The sequence below is a fragment of the Neomonachus schauinslandi genome, chromosome 11 (genome assembly GCF_002201575.2).
Source record: "Neomonachus schauinslandi chromosome 11, ASM220157v2, whole genome shotgun sequence".
NCBI lineage: Eukaryota > Metazoa > Chordata > Mammalia > Carnivora > Phocidae > Neomonachus > Neomonachus schauinslandi.
The window spans coordinates 23,058,158-23,085,239 of NC_058413.1; the positions used below are offsets into that span (position 1 = coordinate 23,058,158).

A 27,082-nucleotide genomic window follows, 5' to 3' on the forward strand; every position below is an offset into this window, starting at 1 on the left:
AACTGAACAAAGACCTTAGGTAATTTGACTCAACATTAGCTAATACACATAGCATTGTAATCAATTTCCTAATCATAATCAATATTGAAATCCTCTCATCTCTTAATGTTCATTTAAAAATCAAAACAAAATAGTACAAAAACAAAAAACACTTGTCATTCCAATTGGATAACATGTTCACAGGTCGTACAAACACTTCCATAAAAATTAAATGGAAAATAAAATACTTTCTATATAAATTCATTATTGATTTACTACTTTCTATTTCTGTTTCAATATTAAGCTTAGTGTAATTTATCTCCCTTATGGAGTGCAAATATATTTTAAGACCTCTACACATACTACTACTATTCTGTTAAGAGAAGAGGAATTTATCCCTAAAACAATTAATCATAGCTTACTAGAAATGCTTTATAGACCCAATCTTCCTATAGCTATTTATCTCCTTATAAATTACCTCATTATACAGTTTAACACTTTTCTACCTGAATTTTCTATTATATTTCTTATTTACTTTGTAACTACAGTAAAATCCTTCTATAGAACACTAAGCATGACCCTGAAATTCAATTTTATAAAGTTCTATGGGAGCAAAAAACAAGCCCCTGGTTGGTAGAGATCCTAGTTTGGGCTACAGGATTTAAATCCTAAGATCCAGTTGACTTTTGGAGTCACTTAGTTAGTTGATAACTTAAATACCCATAATGATCATTCTAGGTCCCTGGTTAAATGCACCTGGAAAGTTATCTTTTTAATTGGTCCCATCCAGAAGAATTCACTGGGTGAATAGAGAGCCATTAGGACCCATGCCTGACCTCTGCGCTCCCCTAACTTTGCCTACGTATCTGTCATTTTACCTCCCACTAGCAAGTGCACTGTCACCTAATAGAAAGACACCGATTAAAGCAAAAAAAAACCCAAAAAACAAAAACCACACAAAACAAAAAGCCTCACAAAAGTGTAAAAATGCTCTTAGTAATGGTCTTTGGAGGCCTCCACTTTACCAGATGCTTCTAGGCGGGCTCTCTCCTCTTGGCCATCTTTAGGACCAATTTCTCATCAGGCTCCTCACCTGCCAACTGCCAGAAATATCTAGTTGCACACCCGACCCCTTCCTCTGGCTTTCCCTCCTCCTCCTCCCACTACTGCTGGCCAGTCCCCTCTGCTTCCTGGGCGGCCCCCCAGGATCCTGGGCATCACTGTCCCGTTGGCCTCTGCCCATGCCCTTCATGTCAACCAGGCTCTTCCTTTTGAGGGCCTCTCACCATTCGTGCTTGCACTGGACCGTTCTGGGCCTGCTGGTCCTGCCTCTGGGCCTTAAGCCGCAGCTTCTCTTCCTTGGCTGAGGGGGACCTGGTGTTCCTCCAACCTCTTGTGCAGAAACTGCCACTCTCCTGGATCTCAGTGAGCTGCAGCGCCCCCCGAGATGGGATCTCTGTGCGCCGCCTGGTGCTCAGCCACTATGGCAACAGCCCGGGGCAACTCAGTCACGTACTCACCTTCGAGCTCCGCCTCTCTCTCTGAAAGTCCTGTGCCAGTAGCCGGCAGATCACCGATGTCCTGCAGGTGGCTCGTGTTGGGGAATTTCTCCTGGAGACCGTTCATTATCCCACAACTTGCACCCACAGGAATGACTTTGATGCTATGATGGTGGGAATCCAACTCCCGGGAGTGGAGTTGTAGCTGATGAGAAGGCAATGTTTGTGCACGCTGGTGGAGGGGAACCGCGTCTGGCACGTGGTGGCCACGAGCTTCACGTGCATGCTGTGGGGGCCGAAGCTGTTGAGCACCAGGAGAGACGGTGGGTAAACAGCTGCCCACACATGTGATGTCACTGCCGCGAGGAGACATCACCAACCAACGCGTACTTGTTGATCTGGAGAGTCAAGGTGGGGCTTTCTGGAAGGTGCATGGGGTTAAAGTAAACATTGTTCCCTGTTTTGCTCAAGATTAGTAAGTGTATGGCCCTGAGGGGCCCAGCTACTGCCGCAAAATCCTTTGGAGAATTTTTCTTTTGAAGCCGAAGACTGTGGCAGTGAGCGCTCCGAGGCTCACCTCCAGTCCAGGCTGCGTGGCCGGCGGAACGCCCCGACCAGCGCAGCACCAAGCGCACAAGGAGTGCGGCTGCGCTGCCCCGGCCTCCCGGGGGCGGAGCTGTGCCTGGGAGCGCGCTTCTGGTGTGGACACGCCCACTCAGGGCCCAGGGCTGCCTCTCGTCAGCGGGGGTACAGGTGCCTCAACTCCCCGCGCTGGTCTTCACTCTTCTGGTGCAGGCAAAGAGTAAAGGGCAGCCCACTGGTTACATACACATATGACTTTAAAAATCTCAGGAAACAGAAATTTGTCTCTTTCCTGAGTGGGGTACACAATGGGGTATGTTGCGGAAGACGGATAAAAGCAGAGGACAGCTCTTGTTAAACAAGACATCGCTTTGGGGAGGCTTGATAACCCCTTCCCCTGGCAGGTGCTCAGAGCAGAGTGCTTTCCTCCCTGATCACCTTCACATGTTACTCAGAATCACATCCCCACCTTGCCCCAAACAGCTGATGAGACACTGCTGCATGTGAGTAAGGATTTTCTTTGGATTGCCACCCGTCCTTCAAACCCTGGCCTTTGGCAACTTATCTACTCAGGATTTCTCTCTTGGGGTCCCATCATCCCTCTTTGTGTTCTCTTGGTCAGTGTTTTAAATGACTTCGGAATGGCTCTTTTCTTCAAGTCACACACATCTGATACTGGTACTTCTGTCTTCTTGTCTCTGGCATTACTCATCACTCTAAGTATCTCTCGGTCTCTTTCTCCTGTCTCAAGCTGATAGCTACAGCCTCTTGCCATTATAGTCCTCAATAAGAGTCTATCGTGTTCCTCCCCTACAATTATAGGAAATAGGGGCGCCTGGGTGGCTCAGTTGGTTGGGCGACTGCCTTCGGCTCAGGTCATGATCCTGGAGTCCCGGGATCGAGTCCCGCATCGGGCTCCCTGCTCGGCAGGGAGTCTGCTTCTCCCTCTGACCCTCCTCCCTCTCATGCTCTCTGTCTCTCAAATAAATAAATAAAATCTTTAAAAAAAAAAAAATTATAGGAAATACATACCAAGCACTCCAACGGGTCCCACAGAAGCCTGTTTCAATAGAATTGAGGTTGGGGACAGGTATACTTGTACCTCTGCTTTGGGGTGACAGAGACTCACAGAACACACACAACTCTCTCCAAAGAAAGAGCCCTCGTGTATCCTCTCTCTGTCCTCTCTCTCAATGTGTTTATGTCCTTGGGGACTTTCGAGAACCCTGAACTTGTTTGTAAATATTTCCCTTGAAAACTTCATATTGCTCTGGTATATCACTTTAGAATTTTATGTTTGGTTTGATTTGGCTTTGGTTGAAAACTGACCTGCTCTGACATTCACATCACTGACAAGTGGCGGGTCGAGGATTTAAACCTAGGTCAATGTGACTCCAAAGGTCCTGCTCTATTAATGTCCCCAAACACAAGTACACTTGTCTCACACTCCTTCCCATCATCATTTCCATCATCTTGCCTCTGACCTTCTTAAATGCTCTGGGAAAGTAGTGGTCTTGCCTCACTCTCTTGGAATGGTTTAGTTTGAACTCTGAAGGAGAATTTACTCCAGCTCTTACCCATTAACTTTAAAGAATCCACTAACCTTGTGTCTCTTCTCTTTCCTTTCATGCTTTATCCAGTTAATTTCTTTGTGGGAACATCTATGTGGCAACTTATCTTCCCACATCCTGTCTTGGAAAATGACAACAGTTGTTTTCCTTCTCAGACAGACCTTGCATAATCAGAAACTGGGTTAATATTAAAAACATTCACCTGATCACTGTATATACTATTTTTTCAAAAATATATCTGGCAGCTGAGTAGCATAATTTTTTCTGTTTTCCCTTTGAAGTATTTTTAATCACAAACTACGGAAGCAAATAGGCCTATATTTACAGACCATTTGATAATTCCAATGATTCTACCACAGCAAAAGATTGGTAATCTAGTGTGTGCAAGAAATTTTAACTGGGAGTCAGAGAACTAATAATACTTGTCCAGACGCCCACATAAGATGGTTGATAAATGTATGTAATAACATTTTGTAAAACATAAAGGGATTTTAATACCATTACCCACCCCTACTCCTGGCTTCATAATGCAGAGAAAAGCACTGGTTACACTCACCAAGAAACTGTACATAATCTAAAGCTATATAGTTGAAACAATACTTTATTATTGAGTTCTATAAGAGTTGAAATTTCCTTTTATGAAGTTGGTGAGAGTATCTTGGTGGAGAACATTGCCTTTATTCTGATTCACTAAATCATTTGTAAACTACTGAATACTTTGAACAAATTCTTCAATACATTTGTATTGAAGAAACATGATAGGTTCTGAGAAATCAAAAGATGCAAACATCATCTTTGTATTTTAATTGTGTATGCAATTTTATTTCTTTTGCATTTCCCCACATTTCATTTGATATATTCTATTCAAACGGTATACAATGAGATCAAGCCACAAGAACTCCAAATTCACAGTCTATAATTACCAGCTGGTGAATAGGTTGCCTTTCAACTTCATTTAAATAACAGATCCTGAATTTTAGTATAATAAAAGGAGCCTGAAATACAAAGATTGCTGCCCTTTACATAAAACACTCATCCTTACATAGTTCAGTAAAACCTGCATCTTTAAATCATCCCTTTGATAATGACTGAATAAAACACAAAAAAGAAATCACGTAGGTGCAGGTTAAGTCAATAACAGATTCAATTAAAAATGGGTACAGGTGAAAATAGCCTTTTTTGTGTGGGGAGAGGGAGTGGGCAGAGTAGTCATTTCTTATAGTGAAGAAGTTAAATGGAAAAAGGAAAGGACATTAATTTAAAAGAAAAAGCCTAAGCAAGTATAAATAGATAAACATCTAACTTAAGACAATTTAAAAGCTAAATATTTTTCCTATAGACTCATTATATTATTCAAATTTTCCAAAGATTAATTCTCCATCCTCTGAATGAATTCCATAGACTTTGTCAAAAGTTATACTGGTGAGATGGTAAGGGACTTAACATCAACCTAAAACTATACAATTTATGTAGCTGCCATGAACTATGTTAGTTCCATATTTATTTTAAATTCAAATATATCATGTCATAACCATTAATTATATAATCTATATGCTTTTTCAGAATGCTGTTAAAACTGCCTTTTGGTTGTGATCCATAGTACCTTACATAGATGTAAGTCCACTGCTATCCTTACATATCCTATATGCGATAAATATACATACAGATATTATTATTGGTTTGGTTTTTCCCCCACATCTTCCCTATTGGACTGTAAACTCTTTGAGGGCCAAGAGAGTGAGTTATCAATCCATGTATATACCAAGTGATATATAGTAAACATTGTGAACCTTCTATACATGTAGAATATAAAATAGTTTAATTTAAAAAATAGTTTAATAAACTATACTAATCTGAAAAACCTAATTGTGTAAATATTAGATCGATTTTGAGTTAATTTTTACATATGATGTAAGGATTCAACTTCCATCTTTTGTGTATGGATATCCAATGTTCCCAGGACCGTTTGTTAAAAAGACTGTCCTTTCCACATTGAATGGTCATGGCCTTATATATGAGGGTTTATTTCTAGGCTTCCTCTTCTATTCAATTTATCTATATGTTTTTGTGCCAGTACCACAATTTTTGATTATTATAGCTTTGTAGTAAATTTGAAATCATGAAGTGTGAGACCTCCAACTTTGTTCCTATTTTCAAGATTGTTTTGACTCTTTGTAATCCCTTGAGATGCCATATGAATTTTAGGATGGATCACAAAAATACATACATGCATACATACTCTTACAAAAATTGCTAAGTTGAAAAGTCAAATGTGTAGTCACTGTAACACTGTAATGAAAAAGATTTGGTGGCAACCTTAATGTCTGTCATACAGATATGGGTAAGTAAATATTTTAGACATATACTATGGAATACCTTACAGCAAGAAGTAATCAATTAGATAATTGGAAACATGAAGAGATTACAAAACAATATATTTTTTTTAGTTAGAGAGAGAGGTATCTTAACTCAAATATTGTTTTAAGATCTATGTTGCCAATTATCTAATTTATTATTGGTTATTTCTTGCTGCTGTAAGTTTTTTCATAATATGTCTAATATATGCATCGAATGTATATTTTATATACATTATAGAGAGAGAGATGGGTGTGTGTGTGTGTGTATTCATACAGAAAGATTCAGGAGGATGAAAAACAGAAAAACTAACAAGAAATATTTTGAGGCTAATAAAGTACAAATTTAAAAATGGAGGGTTAATTAAAATATTGTCTTCATCTTAGATAAATGGGTACTTATGGTTTGGAATAAAATGCAAAAATATCTAAAACAACTTCGAGGGTAGCATAATTACTGTGCTCTAAAAATTGTTGTTCGTACAGAAAGTGGTTCCTGTGTTGATAAAGACCTGATGTAGGTGCAAGGGGAGAGTTAGAATAAAATTGTTTCATGAATTATAAGAATGGAAATTGCCAAGGTTCTCCTACATTTTTCTATTATCATATAGTTGTAACTTTCACATTTAGGCCTTTAAATAAACTGAAGTCTATTTTTGTAAGTAGCATAGATGGTAAGGCAATTTTTCTAACGTCACTTTAAAGGAGTCAATTTTATAACACCATATGCGTAATACACTTTATATAGATAATACGTTATACACCATATATGCTTATTTATATACTGCATGTGTGTGTATATATAAAATTTAAAAAGGAAGCTCTAAAATTATATGCAATTATATAATATAATGTTTGTCTGTCTAAATCAATTCAAGCTGAGATTCTTTCACTTAAATCTGAAACAGCCTTGAACAACAGAGATGTTATGAAATATTCCTGAGATGTTACCATAATATAGGTTTATCTGTCATTGTTTCACCAGGCTGATTTGAAAAAAAAAAAAGGAAAAATAATTTAAAGCCTACAGTAATAGTCTTAGATTGAGATGAAATAAATCTCATAGAAGAACTTGGCTGTTGGCGTATCTATTTCACAGAGAAAAAAACAGGCTCATTAGTACTGAGTAACTTTCTCTGAAATTCCACCTAACAAAGAGCATACCTAAGATTTCTATTTAGCTCCATTAGTCTACTCTTTTTTTTTTTTTTAAGATTTTATTCATTTATTTGACAGAGAGATAGCAAGAGCAGGAACACAAGCAGGGGGAGAGGGAGAAGCAGGAGAGGGAGAAGCAGGCTTCATCCACTAAATCAGGGGTCAGCAGACTCTTTTTAGAAGGGGCCAAATATTAAATATTTTAAGCTTTGCAGCCCATGTTCTCTCTGATGCACTGCTCAACTCTGACATTATAGGACACAGGGGGCCACAAACATGTAAACAAACACGGCCGTATTCCAATAAAACATTACTTGTAGATGCAATTTTAATTTCATAAAAAACTTCACATGTCATGATATATTATTCTCCCCTCAATGTTTTTCAACTACTTGAGATATAACAAATATTCTTTGCTCATATGCTATACAAAAACAGGTGGCAGACGGGGTTTGGCCCATGGACTGTAATTTTTCCACCTTTGTACTACACGTGTGAAACTTCAGCAGTTGGAAAGGGATTGAAGTTTGTATTTCAGTGGTGAGATGCTGCAATGCGATCCTTTTACCTTATGAGTGTACGCTGAAGTTATTCGATGGCATCAAAAATAGATGCCCAGCAGACAGAAATGCAAAATCAGAGCTCAACATTTAATCATGGTAAATATTTGAGAGTCATTTCCATGAGATTGTAAGTCAAGGTGAGGTAGTAGTTGAAAATGTGAGTTTGGAAACAGTCTGAACTACGCAGTGGAAGGGTCTGGAGCAAGAGAAAGTGACATGTGTATGGGGATAGCAGTGAAAAGGATAGAATCAAGATGAGAAAATTGATAGGAAATAGGGGAGACAGTTTCACGAAAGTGAAAGCAAGGCTAATAACAAATCCAAGAAGACAGGGAAAATCTACGGCTCCCTTTAGCAACTAAGTAGATCCACAGTGACTTTTGAAAATAGAGTCACCACAGAAAGGTTAGTCTGGGAAGCAAGTTACTCTTGCTACTTGCTACACTTACAGGTGCTTAAGTAGGAGGCGGAATAGAAGATCCAACTTCCTTTAGAAATGAACTTTTTGAAAGGAGACCCCATATTTAAGTTATCTAAAGTTTAATGGTTAATAAATACTAAATTTAGTGAAAGCTTTATATTTCATAGGTAAGGATGGACAGCAATAAGTAAGTGAGAGACAGTGGTGTTTATGCTTAGACCTGCAATCTTTGCAAAGATTAAGAAACTGATAAGGTTTAGTTGTCATAATCTGGGGTTTCCATGAGCTTTTGCCTCTTCATTAAAACTTTTCTCACGTAACTACAACTTTTATTTCAGTGTGTTTCAATATATGTGACATGTTGCTAATTTGGAGTTTGTGGTCGTCCAACTTTAAGTGATACACTGATTCAAATTCTGGCCCTGAGGTCTCTTTCGATAAGAGCTGAAACTGGATAAAAAGTAGCTTCCATGGTGATATTTTCAGGGAAAGAGAAGTTAGAGGAAATGAGAACATGGAATGTGGAAATATATCCCCTTCAGGGTGGAGAAAGTTTTCAACAGGATATATAATCTATGAATGTACAGTAAAATTGGTTTCTGATTTAGGGTCTCAGAAGGATACACAAGGCAAGTTTGAAAAGACATTAACTTACAGAATAATTACAGAGGTGTAGGGAAGATTAAGAGAACACATGGGCATGGTTAGAAAAAGCAAGAAGCTGTTTTTATGCTGATGAACGAAGGGGCAAGTGGACAAAATAGTTTTTACAATTCAGTGAGGCCAAGACTATGGAGGAAGGTCAGGGTCCAGAAGTTCTACTCATGGAGAAACACAGCCACTGCTAGAGATTCAGCCTTCTAGAGAAAGTGTGGCAAATCTTGAAAGAGTCAACTGTTCTCTAGGCATTTAATGAAATAGCTATAGACAAGATCTTTGCCTGTAAAAAAAAAAAAAGGCTGATGTTCCATTTTCAGATATCTGAAAATATTTAACCTAATGGCTTACATCATTTGATTAGAGTACATTTGAACATATTGTGATAAATACATAGTTTGCTATATTCTGCATTAAAATACATCCTGCATTTGTTATTTCATAAAATATTGTTTTCTTTCTACAACCTTCCATCAGGACTCTCTACCACCTCTATCACATATTTCTAAACCAATTTTACTATCATAATAGACTCAACTTAAAAATATCAACCCCAGCATTTTTGACATATTGTTTGGGGGAAAAAACTATACTCTATCAAAGCAGTTTATATTTTTCTTCTTCTATATTGTCTCCTTTTAGCTCCTTTGGATAAGATTAATTCATTAGCACATTGTGGTATTTTTCCTAGGCATCAGAGAGAATAATAATTAGAAAACAACATTCCTGGTATACAATGCCTACAACCAGTTTGTAGGGAATAAAGCAATTTATCAACAAATATATTGGAATTCACAAGACAGAAGTACTGGAGGAAAAGAGATAAAGTGACAACTTGACGAAGGATGAGTTCAGCATTTAAGAATGAGTGACAGGGTATTTTCCAATTACAGGAGCAAAGAGAATGCCCCCTCCAATTGTGATAAGTGAAAATAAGCAGGCCTTGGGTACAACCACCACCACCACCATAAATGGAAATAAATTGTCAATGATGCAATCCTTGGGATGGATTGCTCTCTGGGGAAATACATTCTATCTACCAGATTCTATAATAATGCGTAAAGTGACAACATCAAACTTTTACTAATGCTGAGTAGGCACTCTGCCCTAATATGCTGTGACCACAGAATTTATAGCAAAAGGTAAAACACACTATGTGATTATCTCCCTGGTAAATCCCTTCTAAACCATTTGAACTCAATACATTTTTATCCTGTTTGGAAAAGAAACGGTATATTTTATTCTCCAGGAATCCTGATAAAACAGAGTAAGAAAATTTACACTGAAAATGAAGATGCAAACTCATAAACAGCTGCAAACTTATGTGTCAGTAGTCAGTTCTTAAATAGCTAAAAAGAGGACTGATATCTGAAAAAAGAAATAGAAGAAATAAAAGTTTGAAAAAGATACACATTGCAAAGCTGGTTAAATGATGGTTAGTCCTTAATAGTTAATTCACTTATTTTTTACCAATGTGGAAGTAAAAGTTTTTTTTAAAAATGTAGTTACAAAGATCTACTCAGTATTTATTAGCTCTAATTCGTATTATTTTATTTTGTATTTATTATTCTGACAACTTCCTCAGTGTTTGGCAACAATGTGGACCTAGTACGATGTGGTACCTATCACAGGCAATTCTGAATATCTGTTCCTGTTTCAGAGCTCCCCATGCAATTGACTGAGGCCTCTGATAATATGTGTCATGGGTGAATTTATTTCATTGTCCAGAACTGTTATTCTCAAGAGAACTCACCAATACCCTCGTGGGTGCAAATATCAGTGTCAGAGCCCATATCACAGAGAATCCAACCTGAGACAGATGTCCATCTTCTCCAAGTTGATCTGTAGATTCAGTTCAGTATTAATAAAATCCAAACTGATAGCTGATGAAATTGACAAGTTGATTCTAAAAATTTATATGAAAATGCATAGGATCTAGAATGGCCAATTTGTGGAAGAAAAAGATGAAGAACTTACACTATTCGGTTTCAAGTTTTACTCCATAAGCCAGTACTCAAAATCCTTGGTATAAGGATAGACACACAGATAATCAATGGAATGGATCTGAGAGACTAGAAAGAGCACCACACATGGAGTGAACTGATTTTTGACCAAAACAAGTCCAAGGAAAGGAAAGTCTTTACAAAAGAGACAGCCTAGACTCAGAAAAGCTAGATTTGTGGAAACATGAAGTACAAATTCACCAAACACTGAGACTGATGACAAATGCGGCTACTACCACTTGTATACTTTGATAACCAAACCCATGTATTCTACTTATTTGGGAAATACCACATAAGGCCGTTGAACTAAGGTGTACACTGCATCGTGGCTGGATGGAGCACTGTTCTTGTCACGTAAGATCTCAAAGTGGGAACTTCAGCTGTGCCTTCAAAAGACCATTCCATCCACCACTCTACCACTGTGGACCTATACTTCTGTGGAATATTATAAGTGACAGACCAATGGCTCCCATAGTATGTGGCCACTTCCTCACCATATTGGCTCTTATGAAGGCCAACTTCCAAAAGGGTATATATTGATTCTTATTTCCATGTACACTTCCTTTTGTGTAGTCTTCTGTCACACCAAATGGGGCTAATTTCTATAAACAATAGGACATTGTGGAAATGATAGTGTGTGACTTCCAGAGATATTTCATATAACATTCTTCATCTACCTTGCTCCCTACTAGACCATTTGCTCCAGGGGAAGCATTTGTCGAGTTCTTAAACAGCCCAAACACTCTGGATCCAGATGAAATATTAAATTGTCATCCTTAAATAAATAAAATAAAATAAAATATAAAAAACTCTTTTTAAATTAAAAAGCTCAAGGGTGCCTGGGTGGCTCAGTTGGTTGAGCGACTGCCTTCGGCTCAGGTCATGATCTTGGAGCCCCGGGATCGAGTCCCGCATCAGGCTCCCTGCTCAGCGGGGAGTCTGCTTCTCCCTCTGCCCTCCCCTCTCTTGTGCTCTCTCTCTCATTCTCTCTAATAAATAAAAAATCTTTAAAAAAAAAAAAAAGCTCAAGCAGCCTTATGCAGGGTCCAAGCGACAAAGAATTGGGATCCCCTCTACAAAGAACAAGCACTTATTTGCCAGGTCTGTAAGATAAATTGGCAATGGATCTCCAAACACAATCAATCCTTTAGGTGAATGCAGCCCCAGCTGACATGTTGAGTGTAACTGTAGCCAGCAAAACTATCCAACTAAGCAACTTCCGGACTCTTGACCCAAAGAAATTATGTAATAAATGTGTATGTTTTAAGCTTTGTATGTTCTTTTTGTAGTTCTTTTAGGTGTGAAGTTAAACTGAGATTTTTGTTTGTTTGTTTCTTGAGGTAGGCCTGTATTGCTATGAAATTTCCTCTTGGAACCACTTTTGTTGCATTCTATGGGTTTTAGTATGTTGTATTTCTGCTTTCATTTATCACTCAGTACTTAAACTTGGGGGGCATTTTTATGCCGCAGTTGATAACCAATGCAGCTATAAAGCAGGTCCATTAGTTTAATGCAATTTTATGTGTAATCTCATAGGTGAAGCAAACATAAATCCTCAGGGAATGGTGCTAGGGAAAACTCCAGGAGAAGAAAAGAAAAACCCGATCCCAGAATATGTGCTGATTCTAATCAAGATGAATCGCTGTCTTTTCCAAAACAATCAAGTGACCATTCCTTAAGGGAATGTACCATTTGGGGAACTAAGTGCAGGTTTCTGCAGCAGGCTTAGCTACCTCGGCTTTGAAGCATATGCTACTAGGTCCTTGTACACCATCCATTCCTGCCATCATGACTACGCCTTTCATGTACCCGTTGTGGCCGCACTGAGGTGACCAATGGAAAAAAAAAAAAAAACAGCTGATGTCAGATGGCTAACTTATTTTGCTTCCTTGTGAATTTAGCCCCTACTCTGTAAACCAGTGAAAGGTGTCCTTTTACCTTGGAGGAGACATCCAGGCATGCCCCATACCACTGGGGCCCTAGAAAAATTGACCGATGTGGTAAGCTGTTGAATCTTCAGAGCTTAATTTCTACAGAGTGTACATTTCTTATGAAGACCTAGCACACTTGGCAATTTTTCCTCAGTTTGATTGACCTGATATATTTATATAGCGGCCTAATGTTCTATTCACAGAACTGTCCCAGGCAGACCAGATAACTTTGGACTGTATTTTAACTCATGTTATGGTCCAATATATGGTCCATCCTGCTGTTTTGCATGTCCACTTGAAAAGAACACGTGTTTTACAATTATTAAGCTTGACTTTGTATAAATTGAATCAAGTTATGTGATTTCATGTTCAATTTGTCACTAAGTATCACTATATATAACCATTGATATTTTTATCTAAGTTCCCTATTCATTACTAATAAAAGGGTATTAAAATCTGCATTGGTCTTATTATCCATCTAGTTCTGTCCAGATGTATCTTATAGTATATAATGTATTTTATAGTTCTGTTATTAGATTTATGGACATTTAGGCTCTACGTATTTCTTTTTTAAGGTTTTTATTTATTTGAGAGACAGAGAGAGCAAGAGCAGGGGGGAGAGGGAGAAGCAGGCTCCCCGCCAAGCAGGGAGCCCGATGTGGGGCTCAATCCCAGGACCCTGGAATCATGACTTGAGCTGAAGGCAGATGCTTAACCAACTGAGCCACCCAGGCGCCCATAGGCTCTACATATTTCTTGATGAATTAACTGATTTGTAACTGATAGGTTCCTATTTATCTTTTTGTTATACTCTTTAAGTCAGTTTTGTCTGTTATTAATACAACCATACCATATTTCTTATGTTTAGTGTTCACTTAGTATGTAGTTCCATCCTTTTACATTTTACCTAATTGTTTTTTTGTATATAAAGTATATACTAACTCTTGTGACCACAAGATAGTTGGGTCTTCCTTTTTTTTAATCTAGTCTGACCATTTCTGCCTTTTACTTAGAATGTTTAGTCTGTTTACATTTAATGTCATTATTTATATGGTTTGATTTAATTCAACTACTTGCAATGGGTTCTGCAGTGATACTACCTGGTTTTATTTCTCTCATTCTCCTTTCCTGACTTTTTGGAGTTAATAAGTTTTTTTTTTTTTTAAAGATTTTATTTTATTTATTTGACAGAGAGAGAGACAGCTAGAGAGGGAACACAAGCAGGAGGAGTGGGAGAGGGAGAAGCAGGCTCCTGGCCGAGCAGGGAGCCTGATGCGGGGCTCGATCCCAGGACCCTGGGATCATGACCTGAGCCGAAGGCAGACGCTTAACGACTGAGCCACCCAGGCGCCCCTGGAGTTAATAAGTTTTATTATTTAATCTTCTTTAGAGACTTTTTAGCTGTATCTCTTTATACATTTTTAGTTGTTTTTCTAGAGGTGATGATATGTATCTTAACTTACCAAGGTTTCCTAGATTCAGTATTGTGCAATTACATATAAAATGATAGGACAATAGTGAAATCTCATTATCCTCCTATTCTTGGCGCTATGGTTTTAATACATTTTACATCTGCTTATGAAATAAATTCTGCAATATAATTTAGATAGCCAGTTTTCTTTATAAAAATTAGAAGAAAAAAATGAATTTTATTTACCCACATATTTACCATCTTGTGTTCTTTCCATCTGGAAGATCTAAATTTCCATTTGCTATTTCTCTTCAGTCTCAAAAACTTCCTCATTTCATGAAAACAGATGTGCTAGTGACAATTTTTATCAGCTGTCTTTTGTCTGAAATGTCTTTTTCTATTCTTAAGGAGTATTTTCATTGCTTGTAGAATTTTAGGCTGACTATTGTTTTACATTCAGCACTTTAAGATGTTGGTCCATTGACTTCTACCTCCTTTGTTTCCAAAGGGAAGCCAGTAATCCTTTATAATATTGTTCTTTTCTATATCTAATGTTTCTTTTTCTCTGTCTGCTTTTAAGATTTTCTACTTTCAGTTTTCAGCAATTTAAGTATGGTACACTATGACATGATTTTCTTTGCATTTATCCTTCTTGGGATTAAAAATCAACAAGTTTTCATATATAACTAGATGTTTCTTATTAATTTAGGGAAATGTCAGCAATTAGATTTTCAAGTATTTTCATTGACTATTCCCTTTTTCATCTCCTTCTGGGACTTAAATTACACCAGGTTACACTGTTCAAGATTAACTTACAGGTCACTGAGTCAATGTTTGGTTGGTTCATATTTTTTCCAACATTTTCTTCTGTATTCTGGAGGTTGAATAATTTGTATTGAATCTGTCTCAAGTTTAATATCCCTTTCTTTTCCTGACTCTGGTTCTAATAATCTCATCATTTAATTTTTTTCAGATATAATTTTCAATTCTAGAATTTCTATTTAGTTCTTTATTATCTTCTATTACTATTCAAACTCTTGCCATCTGTTCACTCTTTGTGACCAATTACTTTTTATTTCAGGTCTTTAAATATATTAATAACTGCTTTAAAGTCTTTGTAGGCTAATTCCATAATTCATGTTTATTACTTTTAAAACTGGCACCGAGTTACATTTTCCTGCTTCTTTGGTTATCCACTAATTTTTTAAAATTCTATGCTTCACGTCACATCATATATTGAAGGGAGCCTAACTTATGCCACCTTTTAAAAAGTATTTTCACTCTTTGCACAGGTAGTTAAATTACTGACTGGTCCTTTGATCCTTCCAGGCTTGGTTATATTCTGTTAATACAGGCCTATTGCTATTTGGAACTTGGCCTTAGAGAATTTCCTTACTGTAGTAAGGGATCCTCACTACTAAGGACCTTTCTAAGACCTGCATTGTATGTCCAAGGTGCTCAGTGAGGTCTTTCCATTCTGGTTGGGCTGGAATGCCAACGTCTTTCAGAATGGTACAACCTCCAGTCCCAGCCCTGCAGGACCTTTAGCGTCATCATTCAGCTTTCCGTCTCATAGCAGGGGATATCTACCAGGCTGAGGCTAGAAAGGAATCTCACCTTGTGCATGTATAGCCTAGCTCATGGCCAAGATCCACAATGAATGACCTTAGAAACCTCTGAAGTACTCACTCTGTACGGCTCTTTTTCAATGTATGCCCTGCAAATTCCAGCTAATTTAAACAGTCCAAATTCTAATGTTTTATCCCCAGATTGGGAAAACAAAGTTTCTTAGCCTTTTCCTCACTGTTCTGTAGCAGGAAAATGTTACTAGTTGATTCTTCACTTTTAAGAAATCAACATGTTCGTCAACACTTAGTTTAAATGCTACCAAACTTTCTCTCACCCTACTACCAAAGATCACCAACACTTACCCAGATTTTTTCTTTTTGTATAAATCTCAATAACCTTTATTTAATAGCTGGCTTTGAGTCTGTGTTCTTGCTTAATATTCCTCATTTAAAGCAAGTTCCTCAAGGGCAGGTATATTTGTGATTGTGAAATAGAGAGGGCATGGGATTCGGTTTTGGGAGCCCATGGGATTTAGCATTAGAAACAGCTCTATTATTTTCTAGTTACATATAACTTACATATTTTCTAGTTATGTATAGCTTACACATTTTCTAGTTACATATAGTTTACACATTTCTTTAGAAATTTATCTAACCTTCCATCAAATATCAAATGTACAAAAGGTGTCTAAAACCAGCTACTATCAAGTTGCCATGGGGATAAAGTAAGATAATATACATGAATGAAATTTTAATGAAAGTATCAGTTAAAGTATTGTGGGCGGATCAACATCATCTTTGTAAAAATCATCCTAATGCCTCATAAGGTAACATTTTATATGGTTTTTTTTAATGGTAATAAAATCTTTCTCCTTGGAATATTTAAATGCACACAAAATTCATGACACTAAAGGATAACGGTTACTACTAAAATAAATTCCACTTTTTGTGTTTTAAAAAATTGAAACTTTAAGTAGAAAACCAAAATGTTGAATAATTGGTTTTCCTTGAATGAATGAAGAATCAAAAATGTCAACTGATAAAAAGCAATATTTTTTTTTAAAGATTTTATTTATTTATTTGACAGACAGAGATAGCGAGAGCAGGAACACAAGCAGGGGGAGTGGGAGAGGGAGAAGCAGACTTCCGTGGAGCAGGGAGCCCGATGTGGGGCTCGATCCCAGAACCCTGGGATCATGACCTGAGCCAAAGGCAGATGCCTAACGACTGAGCCACTCAGGTGCCCAAAAAAGCTACATTTCTATAATGCTGTTCACATACAAGAACCATAAACAGTAGTAAATATTTTTGGAACCTCTGTCATAAAATAGATTCTTCTGTTGTTGCTAAATATAACCCCTTCCTACACCGCCTTCTATGTATAAGCCTACCCTACAGTATATCTGAAATCTCTGGGGACTCACAGCAATATAATTCTGGTGAAAATGGCAAAACTTGCACCAGCTAAGGTAAGGAAAAGAAATGAAACTTGGTGTAATCAGCAAATTTAATCATTTCTTAATGTACTAGAGAAAAAGTATACTTCTTCAATTCCTTAATGGAAGGACTTTTAGAAGATGTGCTTCACACAGCGAATAAAACACTCTAAAATTTCACATATTTTAGTTCGAATAGTAGCTCTTATAAGGATATATTTATATAATGAGTTTTTATCATAACAGCATGACAACAGAGCATAGCTCCACTGGAGAAGAAAACTGGATGCAATTGAACGCTATGTGGCTATATAAAACATTTTCTAAAAGTAAATAAGGATGTCTAACAGGTTTAGTAAATATACTGAACTTGGAAGGATATAATCAGAGAACAATTTCTTTTCTTTTGTCTTTTTTCTTTTTTAACCACCAGGGCCTTCCAATATACTCTGAGATCTCTATTCCCTCTCCTGGATATCTTTGACAGATAGACTGTTTTTCTGATAACTTCTGGGTGTTAGAAGAGCATTATTTTTCAGCATTTAACAAGTCTAAGATAATCTGAATCAAAACTAACCTCTCCCATAATTCAAACATTTTCCCCTACCCCAGCTCAAGATTGACCAAATGTTGGGGAACCAGCAACAAGAAAGGATTTTGGCATGGTATCTTTCCACTTGACAGACTTTGTGAGGTAAGCGAGAGGAGAGAAAGGGATGAGAAGGAAATGAACAAAGTCTTTCTACTTCATTAATACCGGTCGTAGTCCTTTGGTGATTGCAAAGTCAGAGATCTCAGTGTTGGTTTTTCTATGAATGTGCATTAGAAGATCCTTGGAGACTTTTCACTGGAGCCTTCACTCTGCACCATTCTGACATTTGTGATGTACTATATGGCTGACCTCACTCAAACTCTCCAGTCTCTTCTCCCATGTTACCTGCACTCAATACCCAGAGTCCTTTCAATATGATAATCCCATCTACTGAGCCTATGTGAGAAACACACATGCATCTTCCATCTTACCAAAATCTCAAAGGGAAGACCATTTCCAATAGAACTTTCTCTTCTTCCCCTACCATCAGGAGATATGCCAGCTAGCTTTAATTCTTTTGGGTTTTTTCAGGCAGGGAAGAAGCATTCTTACTCTCAAGATTTTCCTTGCACTTAACTCTAGTAGAAGCAGTCTTCATAATTTTTTCAGTGTGGAAGTCTCCCCCATTGTAGACGACCCAATCTCTGAATGTTTTTCATTTGGCCCTAAATCGCTTGGCCTGAAACAAGAGGAAACACAGCCCTTCACTAATAGGAATGAAAGGAAAGTACACAAAACCTGTCTCATGTATTCTCTTCAAGGAAATTCTTTGGAATACTCCTCTATTTTGCTCATATATAGAAGGTAGGTGTTTTCTATATGGTAAATTTAGAATCCTTTTCAATTATCCCAACAGAGATATTTGTAGCTCCTCTTGTTAAAATGTAGAAACACGTTCAATTTACTCAACTTAGGGGGCAGAACCTAAACCCCAGGATAACAATGAAGGTCTCAACTCTTATTCCATTACAAATGTATGTGCAAATAACTATTCTTGCTTCTAGTTTGCCAGAATCAGGGACAGATTTATCATAAAGCTACTGATGCTTAAGATTCAGGTCTCTTTAGTTGCACAGGTCTCTTCCAATGTCCTATACCTACATGTGAATTTTTAATTTTCTGTTCTTCTTAAAGATGGCTCCCGAGTTGTATAAGATTGAGGGACATATTTGTAGAGTGTTTAGAGCAAATGACTTACTCAAGGTTGATACCAATCTTTGTCTCTCTCTTACCAACTCTTCCCTCCAAATTCCTACCCATTTGTGCACATTGAACTCTTCCTAGGCTCTGGAACATGATATAATGTAATAATTCTGAGAGTTGATTTAAACACACAATAATTTACTCTGGTACAAATTTACATAAATGTACCAGCACATTAAGATCTTGGTGACTTGAGAGGTTTTGGTATGGCGTTCATGGTATGCCATGAATAATTTAACGTAGAAATAAATTTAATTTGGAGGTTTTGAAAAAGGTGTTGTCATGGCAGGTGTTTGACATATCCAATACTGTAGCAACTCAATAAAGTTATTAACTAAATTAGGTGACACATAGGAGGACCACTGGGAAATAATTCACAATGTGACAAAATGAGGAGAAATGGATTGAAGTTTGCTGGATTTTAAATGTCCATTTACTGTTTTGACACTAAGGGAATTATGACTATGGACCTGTTGCTGTCTGACCTTAGTTAGACTTGCAGGCTCCTGCATTCCTCCACATCCACCAACTTTTGTGGGGCAGGTATAGCAAAGAAGTTTGACTTTGCCAGTAACATTTGGTAGGGGCTGCCTGGGCACTGTGTTAATATGGCCTTTTTCTGCCGCAGCTACCTCTGGATTTAGTCTAAAAGCACGTTATGGTCACTCAGTGATGCTGCCACAGATACTGCAATGAAAAGTGAGGATATTTATTCTGTGTATCTGCCATTCATGTATGAGAATAAGCAGATGCACTGCCCAGTAATATCCTTATCATCATATGGTCCTACATCAATGTATCAAGATATACCCTACAGTCTGTATTGGCATTTTTATGAATACATTTTGTATAATAATCTGAAAGAAATACAAAATCCCCACATTTTGTGTATTCATTTTAAAACATGTGCAACACTCAGCAGCACATTATAGCTAACCATGATTGGAATGGAAATAACTGAATAGGGCTTTTTGTCCCCCATTTCTAATTCTTCTGCCTCAGTGTATATAACGTAATACCATGTATTATTTATCAACAGCAGTGCAGTCCTGCCGTGCAAATGTCACTCAATGACATTACCATATATATATCTGGCTGTACATCAAAATGTTCTTATGCGGTTTGCTGTTACCCAACATTATGAAAATGTGAGTAACAAGAGTTAAGGCAAAGAAGAAATCGCCAGTCTGATGGTGAAAAGGGAAGAGGAATTTCCCCTATAGCAAAACTGTTGAAAAGAGCCCAGGTGAGATGAAAAGGCCTCTTTTAGCTGGCATGCCAAAGCTGACAGAGACCGTGGCGATCCACGTTGGCAGACATATATTACAACCAAGTTCCCAGACACCACCACCTCTCATTCTGACATCAGCCAGGAGGACCTGCAGAGCAGCTTCATGATATCAAGTTAGGGACTTGACAGACTCATAAAATAGACTCCTGGGACCAGGGAGAGATTAGTGTTTTCCCTCTTTCAGTTAACAGCACTTTCTTTGCCTTCATTTAATATTTCAGTGTTTAAAGCACTTGAGTGGGATGGAAGAAACTAATGTATTTAAGACCAACTATGTTTCAGGTACTGTGCTGATACATATTAATACATTTAACCATGTATTTGAATACATTTAATTTTATCATATTAAATTGTAATTTAATACATTTAATCATACTTGAATATATATCCATATTTTATAATAAACTACAGATCAGAAAGCTGAGGTAATTTACCTCAGGTAATTTACTCAGAATTTGAACCTAGAACTAATTAGCTTCAATTTGTTTTTTCTACTACATTACTCTATCTCATGATGAAAAAACTGCGTTTTCCCAATTATTTGTTGTATTTTGTTTATCTCCCTGAATCTCCTCAACTATCTCCTTCCCACCACCTCTTAGAAGGTGAGACCATTTTCTCACCATGTTTTGGAAACTTCACTTACTTATAAAAAATATAAATTAAGTAATTTTCTATAATTTGGCCATATTTCACTATCTGACATTCAAAATTTTCCAAATACTTTCCTCTTGTTGCTTTTAAGTTAATTAGAAACAATGATTTTAGAGATTGGTTGATCTACCTGCTCACCTAAGGCTTTATTCTTTATGTTCTAGATGAGCAACAGAGCATCAGGGCCATTCTCTGTATGTATCTCAGGAGTACTAATTCTAGAAATCCCACTTCCCCTTGTAGAAGTTTAACATCAATAGCAGCTTTTATTACGCTAGGCAATTCCTTCTACTCAAAGATCTTCTTTCTCTACTTGTAGCTTTCCATTTCCAAGGGCTGACCTACCCACATTATCTTAGTTGTGATCACAGTCTTAACCTTTCAAATCCTTCCAAAGTCTTCACTTTTTTACTACTGCTTAGCGAATCACTATGTCACATAGAGGTAATCATACGTATAGGCTCCAGCATGGTATCAGATATGGATCTAACTCCATTTACAATAAAGGTTGCAAATACATTGTTTTAATAAAAATAGCCTGATATTTTTTGAGTACTTACTCTGTGCTAGTCATTATTTTAAGTGTCTTCCATGGATAGAAACACTTAATCTTCAAAACAACACTGTAATATAGGTATTAAGATTAACTGCATTTCACAAAGCAAAGTTATCCATGCAAGGTTACATAGCTTGCTCAAGGTCTCACCTTCTAGTAAACAGCAAGGCTAGGATTTGAATCCAGTCATTCTGACTATAAGCCCTGTATGCTTAACCATTACATCTGAGAGCCTGCATTGCCTAGCAAATCCTTATCTGAATTACCTAATAAACTATCATACTTCCTGTGAGTTAAGTACAACTACTGGCTGTATCTTCTCTATTATTCAGATAAAGAATCTGAGGGTCAGCTTTTATCTAAGTCCACAGTTATTTATTAGAATGAAGATTTAAACTAGGCTGTTTCACGTCTGATCATGCTAGCAAGCATGTGCTATGTATTATAATTTAAAGCTCTCTTCAGAGGATGAGCAATATGTTCTCACAGAAAAATGTTCATAACTATTACATTGTGGTAAATATTTTGAATCAACCCACAATTCCAGAGTGCTAAATAGCTTGTTTTAAAGATAGGTCTTCTAAACTCAAAACAAAAAAACAAACAAAAACAAAACTAGATAGTGCTTTATAATTATCATTTGAAAAGAGAAAAAGAGAAGAACTTAAGTTGCCTAAGTATTGGGTTAAATCTTCAGGTATTCATATTCCTCACAGGAAAAAGAAGTAAAACAAAAACTTTGGTGGGAACAACATAGGACCAGGAACTTTTCATTCTAGATCTCTAAATTGTCTTTATCTACTTGTTAAGTGGTTTCATTTAGATATTTTTTTAATTAGAAACATATTATAAAATATTTATTGTCTAATAAGATCCTTATTGTACCATTCCTATATACATGAAGTTTGCCCACTCTCAGCTCCCCCCAAATGACCTTGAATTATTCATTTTAGTGCATTATCATCTATGTGGCATAAGGATTTTTCCTGCATAGTAAGGTGGTGACAAAAATGGGATATGGTGGGGGCGCCTGGGTGGCTCAGTCGTTAAGCGTCTGCCTTCGGCTCAGGTCATGATTCCAGGTCCTGGGATGGAGCCCCGCATCGGGCTCCCTGCTCCCCGGGAAGTCTGCTTCTCCCTCTCCCACTCCCCCTGCTTGTGTTCCCTCTCTCGCTGTGTCTCTCTCTCTGTCAAATAAATAAATAAAATCTTAAAAAAAAAATGGGATATGGTGTCACGGAGCCTTATGTTTCTATCATTTACAGAAGTCTGGTTTTAAGCAAGTTACATATTCCCAACCCCAATTTCCTCACACTAAAATGTGAATAATAATGCCTATAATTCATGGCTATTTTAGGGTTAAATGAAGTGCTTACCAGGTATTAGTTTCCTGCTCTACTTCCTACCTCAGTATCTTAGTCAAGGTGATTTTGTGACAAAGCACAGAAACTCACTTCAAACTAGTTTAAGCATGAAATGAAAGTTATCAGAAAGACATTCTGCAAACTCAAACAATCCAAGTAAAGGATAATCAACCAGGTCTCAAGACAAGCGGGAAGAGCAAACAGCAAGCTATCAGGAACCTAAGCAGATATTTTTAAATTGCCTCTCTCTGATGCCAAATGGGTTCTCAACCTGCTTCTGTCTACCTCATTTTCCTTTCACCTGTAGGTCTGACTTACCTGCCTTTATATACAGCTGGCCCTGAGCAACACGGATTTGGACTGCATGGATCCACTTACAGGTGGATTTTTTTTTTCAATACAGTACTGAAAATGTATTTTCTCTCCCTTAAGATTTTTTTAATAACATTTTTCTCTAGCTTATTGTATTATAAGAATACAGTATATGATACATATGACATACAAAATATGTATTAATTGACTGTGTTATCAGTAAGGCTTGTTAGTGTAACAGTTAAGTTTTTGTGGAGTCAAAAGGTCTATGCAAATTTTCAACTGCACAAGGGTTGGCTTGTTGTTCAAGGTCCACTGTATGTGGCTAGTCCAAATTTTGTGATTAATATTCCCTCCAAATCCCCATACACTGAATCTGATTCCAAATTCTAGGGGAGACAATCTGGCTCTAGTTGTGCCAGTTGCCTGGCACTGATCCAATGGTCCAACCACGAAGTATTGGGGGCACCGGGAATCTACCACTGTGCTTAACACAAAGGGGTGAGTGCAAAGCAGGAACTATATTTGATATTATGTTTTACAAATAAGTGTTCATCATCCTATTTTTATATTCTCTATTTCACCTCACATAGAACTATGTACATAATGTTGTTTTGTTTTGTTTTTTTTCTAAACCTGCTGGCAGAAATAGAAGTCAGTCAATATGTATGGAAGACCTACTAGGAAATTCGCACATTGTTATATAATCCATAGAAAATACTCATGGGGAAGATATTATCGTCTTAATATTTCTGCATATTTATATACTGAGTCACAGAAATACTAAGGGACTTACCCACAGTCACACTAATAGGTAGTAGAGCCTCCTCTGTCTTCCTCTAAAACCAGATAGTCACCTCCAACTGTCAATCATTGCCTGCACGTCCACGAACCCACTGAAGAACCTTGAGAAAGATGTCTGACAGATTTAAGAAGCCCTTTGATTCTCTTCAGCTCTGCATTTACAGCAGTGGCTATGGGTACAGAATCCACAGTATTACCGACTATGTGATTTTTGGATTGGTGACCTAATCTCTCTGTGTTTCAATTTCGTCATCTGTAAGAGGAAGATAATAGTTTTCACATTATAAAATTGTGAGAATTCGATGACATATTCAAGTGTTTGGCACATAGTAATACCAACAACTAACAATTACTGAACACCTACTCTCTAACAGGTGTGTTCCAACTGCCTTCCTTGGTTAGCACTTTCAATACAAGTGACCCTATGATACCCATTTTATACATGAGGAAAATAAAGCAGAGAAAAGTTCCTGGTCAATTTCACACAGTTAAAAGTAATAGTGCCAGCATTCAAACCCAGGCAGTCAGGTTCCCAACACCAGGGCTCTTAATTATGGCACTATGCTGTCAACCAATAAATAAATAGTAAGGCCTCAATAATATTAGCTGGTCTGCTACTTTGTTCTGTGAGGGTTCATATCATGCAACCCAGCCCTTTAATGATCTTTCAAAAAGTAATTATATAACTTTGTACTGAGATATAGATTGCTAATCTATAACTATGTCTTGTATAGTATTTGTCAGAATCTTTGCATTTTTTCCTTTTAAACGCAGATGCCTAAACCCATTGAGTATAGTGAGCTTCCAAGGGTGGGGTCAAAACAGGTATAATTTTAGTTAAGTTTCAGAGTTGATTTCCCATTTAAAAATGAATAAATCCATTGCGGAGGCAATGTTCATTGCAGAGAGGCCCACTTACTAACTACATAAGACTCAAATTTAGTGCCTGTGAATTGGAAGGCCAAAGGTAGGACCTAGAAAATTTAACAAATTCCCCAGAATAATTTTTGACACAAAAAATGTAGACTCATTGTCCTGGGGTTAAGACTTACAGGGTCAGAAAAGTTTCCTTCCCAATGAGGAAGCTGGGAAGTCACAGTCAGAAGGGAGGTGGTGTGTCCCCATTTACTAACCCACCATGAGGTGCAGCTACCTGGCCTTCGTCTTACCCACAGGGCGGATCGGTTGCTCTGGAATCTGTCAGGTTAGATGAAAGGCTGCCCAAGCACAATAAATCAGTATGCATTTGGACTGTTTGGGGGCATGACAGCCCCTTCAGTATTTTCTCCATCAACTGACAGTGAGAAAGCTTAGACTAGGGGGTGTTGAAGAATGCTTCCAAGGCAGCCACAGGGTTTGCAGTTTTAATTTGATGTGATTTATAAATTGCTGTTATTGTGTTGTTGCTAGTGAACCCCGCTGCTATATAAGGCAACTGCCTTCTGTAGTTGAGGTAGCCTGCGTCCATTAATGGATGTCTTGGTCACAGCTACAATGTTACAACAGATGTCATTTACCTAGACTGACATCCCATATGAAATCCCTGCTGTTTCCCTTTTGCACACCAGTGAGAGGAAGCTGTTTTCTTGCTGCAATCCAAGTTGTATTGCTGTCAGCTAATGATTCAGAACGCAATAGCTACCTTAAAAAAAAAAAAAATCCCACCAAGAGACATTGCTCAGTATGGCAAAAAAAAAAAAACCATCTTTGCATTATGTTTCTTGCGAAGCCAAGAAGCTTGGTATAACCAGAAGGTGAAGAGTGATCAAACACAAAGAGTTACACATCTGAAGTCCAAATCCTATACAGGCTTACCATTTCCTCTCCATTAAGGAAATGGAGGTAAGGGGGGAGCCTGGGTAGCTTAGTTGGTTAGAAAGCATTGTGGTGAGGGCGCCTGGGTGGCTCAGATGGTTAAGCCTCTGCCTTCGGCTCGGGTCATGATCCCAGGGTCCTGGGATCGAGTCCCACATCGGGCTCCCGGCTCAGCGGGGAGCCTGCTTCTCCCTCTGACCCTCTCCCCTCTCATGCTGTTTCTCTCTCACTCGCTCTCTAAAAAATAAATAAAATCTTTAAAAAAAAAAAAGCGTTGTGGTGAAAGCTCTTTCATTTTTGATATTATACTCAGTTTTTTCAACTCACATTTTTTTTTCTTAATTTAAGAACATCAAAAGTTTTATGACATATAAATTATTTATGAACAGCTTTTCAGGAACAAAAATTTTTAAATGAAAAAAGGCAGGGAGCCTGGGTGGCTCAGTTGGTTAAGCATCTGCCTTTGGCTCAGGTCATGATCTCAGGGTCCTGGGATCGAGCCCCACATTGGTCTCCCTGCTCAGCAGGGAAACTTCTTCTCCCTCTGCGTTCTCTCTCTCGGTCTGACTCTCTCAAGTAAATAAATAAAATCTTTTTTTAAAAAAAGGCATATCATATTTACATTCAATTGACTATAAAATACAACACAGACTAAAAAACATTAAAATGTTAAAATCAGGGCGCCTGGGTGGCTCAGTTGGTTGGGCGGCTGCCTTCGGCTCAGGTCATGATCCCGGAGTCCCGGGATCGAGTCCTGCATCAGGCTCCTTGCTCAGCAGGGAGCCTGCTTCTCCCTCTGACCCTTCCCCCTCTCATGTGCTCTCTGTCTCTCTCATTCTCTCTGTCTCAAAGAAATAAATAAAATCTTAAAAAAAAATCTTTAAAATGTTAAAATCAAAAAGAGCCTTAAATCAAACAAATATAGTATATTTATTATGATGTTCTTTAGGTCTTTTAAAAAATGTCCTCAGGTACCAAGAATCAATTTATAATTGTGTTTATAGGCCTGGGGATAATACTTCCAATCAGAAATTAAAGTTGATCTGCCTGATTTCCAATGTGACATGCTGTGTGTAATGCATTCTATTTTTTCTCTTTAAGGAACAACAACAACAACAAAAAAACTTGTAAGAAAATAGGGCTGCTTATTACTATCATTAATAGCCAACACTTACTATGTGGCTAGTACTTTCTAAGCATGATCTCATTAAATACACAAATAATCTATGGAGTAGATACTATCATTATTCCCTGGAGTAGTAATTAGTGCTACTCACCAAATGTTTCTTGCTATCCACCTCCTGGGCAATTGGTATGATTCCACTCCCCAAATTCCCTGCACCCTTTGAAATAGTCAT

At 37.6% G+C, this 27,082-nt stretch overlaps 1 pseudogene; it reads right to left on the bottom strand.

The window, feature by feature from the left end:
- Window positions 1-1,013: 1,013 nt before the first annotated feature.
- Window positions 1,014-27,082, bottom strand: LOC110575913 (annotated as a pseudogene).